This window comes from Cynara cardunculus (assembly GCF_001531365.2).
Source record: "Cynara cardunculus var. scolymus isolate 2C chromosome LG 3, CcrdV1, whole genome shotgun sequence".
In the NCBI taxonomy this organism is placed as follows: Eukaryota; Viridiplantae; Streptophyta; class Magnoliopsida; order Asterales; family Asteraceae; genus Cynara; species Cynara cardunculus.
In genome coordinates this window covers 32,200,795-32,205,179 of record NC_037530.1, presented here as the reverse complement: position 1 = coordinate 32,205,179, position 4,385 = coordinate 32,200,795, and positions in this window count along the sequence as shown.

The window sequence follows — 4,385 nt, the reverse complement described above, 5'->3', positions numbered from 1 at the left end:
GGTCCCTCTCCGGTCCCGGTCCCGGTCCTCCGTCGGTTACGGGCCGGGCCGGGCCCATTTGGCCATCTCTAGCAGATATAAGTATATCGGAGAGGTTGTATGATGTGTTTTAAATTTATACCGCAAGCGTACGGGGGTTGTAGATACGGGTTGATCACAAAGAGCAATGATTTAAGTACTAATTATGCTATAAGTCATAACTAGTTACGTGAATAAACATCATATAGGGTAATTAACAACTACGACACAATATCTTAACAAAGCGGGTAAGGAATGTGGAATCAATTGCAACTTAGGAACTATTTGACAGTTACTGAATAGTTTGGTGCAAAATGATTAAGTGATCAAGGTGTTTAAGAGGCTCTTTATAATATAGTGCAAAATGAAATATAATTGTTTGGTAATTATTCAGAATGAAATTAGGGTGTTGAATGGTTAAGGGAGGTCCAAGATACAAATCATTCAGAAAATTTTAGAAACATTAAGAGACAGACTTTTTTTTGTTCAACAAGATTCACCTATTAACGATTCAGAGACTGTATTTTAATGGAACTATTAAGTGATTAGCTTATCAAAGGGATTATTCATCACAATTTATCACTAAATATACGATTATCAAATAGTCATCACTTGTTGGATAAAGGTTTAAAATTGTGATCGGAAAAAAAGGAAACATATTTTAGTTAATATATGATTATATATGTTAATAAGATAAGGATGTAAGAAAAAAAATGAAAAAAATAGGAAATATAAATAAATTAAATAAATAAAAGTAAAATTGTAAGTATTAAAAATAATTTTGTAATATATATGATATATAATAACATGATTAGATCCAAAAAATATTTAATATCAGACTCATTATAAAGGTATTTACGTTTGTGTTATAATGGTGTAATTTATTAAAAAAAAAACATATTCGTTAACGTATTTCATTTAGTATACGATTATATATATTAATATCATAAATGTGTAAAATGAAAAAAATAGAAAAATGAATGATATAAAGTAAGTTAGCTTATCTATACTATATTATAAATCATTTGACAAAAACTCTTAAAAACCACTTTTTATGCGTAAAGTATTGTTTATTAATGCATATTACTTAAAACTCAAGATTACGAGTAGATTGTGCGTAAGTATAACTTATTAAAGCTCCATATCTGAATTCGTGTAACTAACTTCAGATAAACATAATCAAATACAAAATAAACATCTCATTTTGAATATAAAAAATCTAAAATATAATTAGGATAATCATTGAGTTATAACAGAATACTTAATTATTATATTTATAAAATGTTATATTATTAAACAAAAAATAAATTATTTCGTTACTAAAACTCAAATAAGTTATAAAAAAATAAATTAAAGAAATTACATAAAAAATGAGAACTTTTAAATAGTTGATTTGATATTAACATTGATATATATTTTTTTTCAAATTTATATTTTATTCAAAAATAAAATCATTATTGTTTTATTAAAAACACATAAAATCGTATTATAACATCGACAAAGACAAATAATAAAATAGAATATTAAAATCGAGATGTGTCTCGTTGCATTATGCGAGTAATCTTCTAATAATTATAAAAATGTAAATTGTAATTTTAAATTAAAAATGATGAAATTGACCGAGTTAAATTGTTTGTGAGGGGAGTAGGTGGATAAAAAGTGTTACGTTTAGCAACCCCCTTGAAATTAATATCTATATCTATACCATCTTATTAAGCAAATTTAGCAAAAGTCTTAAAGTCTTAAAATACTAAATGACCAAGATACTCTTACTCTCTTTTTCACCCCCTCCTCTCCTCACATACTCTCAACCTCTCACATTTTTTTAAATTATAATTTTAAATTTACACTTTATACCCCTATAATTAGTTAATTAATTTACTTTACGTTATTTACTTTTAAATGTTTCATTTTAAACMTTTATCAAATTAACATACATAATCGTATATCAATTAAAACATATTTAAAAAAATACATTTTTATTTTAGCAAGTTACACAATTATAATCGTCTTGTTAATACCTTCGAAATGAGTCCAATATTGAATAGTTTTTGACTTAATTATATTATTATATATTATATATACTGTAAAAAAATATTTTTAATATTTACAATTTATACTTTTATAGTTAATTATTTAATTTATGATACATCATTTATTTTTACCCCATTATCACATTAAAATATATTAGCTAAAATACATTATACTTAATTTATTTATTTTTAAAATTTATTTTTACACTTTTATCACATTAACATACCTTAATCTGAGTTTCTGGACAAGAAAGAGGGTAAGTAGTTGAAATTTCATTCTAAAACCCATCGTTTCTGGTCTTTTTATGGCTTATGATTTGTGAAATTTGTAGTTTTCTTTATTGGCTTTGAGTGTTTATCTTAAAACTCAAGTTTCATGGTTCTTTGCTCTTAGTGTAAATCGAACATATTTTGTGGAGTCATTTAAATATGTTGGATTTTAAATATATTGAATTTTAAACTGTCATACAATTTTTTTCATCGATAGTCTGTAATTGGAACCATAACTCTTATTTATTCAAATTGTATTAATATGTAAAGACCAAGTGTAACATATATCATCGTTAAATCTTATCTTATAAAACCAGTGGAACTTCAAAATCGTTAAAATTCAAGGTTCCCGCCGCATTGTGCGGGTACACAACTAGTTAATTAGTAAATTGAAATGAATATTAATTATTAAATAAATATAATTAATTAATGAATACTAATATTAATTAATAACTTATAATAATAATAATAATTAATGATAGTTAATATTAATGAGAATATAATTAGAAAAAAGTGTCAGTAAACTATTAAAAAGTTACTTTAACTGATGTTTCAATAATCTAGTTTATATTATTATCCATACATGTACTTAAAAAATAAATTAATATATAAATTAATTTATATTTACCAAACAATACTTTAATATGAGATCATAACAACTTTAAGAAGTCGATTGTATTTTGTAGATTATTTTGTAATTGGATCAAAAGGAACTTTGGTCCACTAAGGTGCCGTTTACCAAACGTTTAGCCGAGTATACGTTTACCAAATCACTTTACTTTACCGGATGAATATGACAAGGACTAAAAATCTTACCCGGTATGAACGAATGCAAGAATCGAGAGTCTTACCCGGTAAATGAGGACGATGTCTCTTACCATGGTTAGCGTTTACCGGGATAAATTATCGCATACAATGCGTAGTGAATAAAATCTTAACCGGTAAGTAAGCGATAGTGTTGAATTTTACCGATAAATACTTACCTGATAAGTGTTGAATATAAGATATATATTAACAAGATAATTATTGTGAATCTAAATTAAAATCTAATAATTAGATAGTGTTATGTTTTGTATGCTTTAATTATTTTGATTTTAAAGAATAAAAAAATATAAATTTTATTAAATAAGGTAGTTATTTTTGGGAAAAAAATCCAAAAAATCTTCTCATTTTGAATGAGTTAGTGTATAAACTATTTTTTTTAATGAAAAACCATTAAAATTTCTTATTTTGAATGATTAAGTTTTTGAACTGTTTTTTTTTAATGAAAAACCCATTAAATTTTTTACATTTTGAATGATTAAGAACTTGATTTTTTAAAAATAAATAAACTATCAAACTTTTATTAGTCGATTGACGTAACTTTTTTTGGATTAAAAAGATGTAGATAACTAATTTTTAAAATTGTGATGGTTTATTTACTAAAAAAAATGTCCAGTGACTTAATCACTCAAAATAAAAAAAAAATTAATGGTTTTTTTAATTCAAAAGAGAAAGTTTTCATTCAGAAAAATAATTTATGGATTTAATCATTCAAAATGATAAAGTTTAATATTATTTTATTAAAAGAATTCAAAAACGTAATCATTTAAAATGATATAGCTTGGGGGTGCTTGTTTAAAGTGTTTATTAATTTATTTGTAACAACCCCAAATCCATACATTGCATATAACACATATTTCATACATAGAATACATGTTTTCCCCACAAAGGTTCATAATACAAGAGTCTATAACGTGAAATACATAACTCAAAAATTCAAAAAGTACATGCTCTTGTATCCTAGCATCTATGCTCCAAAAACATAGTTAATTAAGGTCTTCACACAGCTAAGCACATAGGGAAGTAATTCACATGATGTTTTTTCCCTTATTATCATTATCTGCACACATATTTTTGAAAACACAAAAATGAGGGTTAGACATGTATGTCTAGTGAGGTTCCCTTTTTATGTAATGMAKGGTGAAGATCACCAAAACATTAATTTCAGATAATTCATTCCATGTAGTAAAGGCTGAAAATCGTATTCTGTTTCAAAACACTTTTAATCAAAATCAATGACCA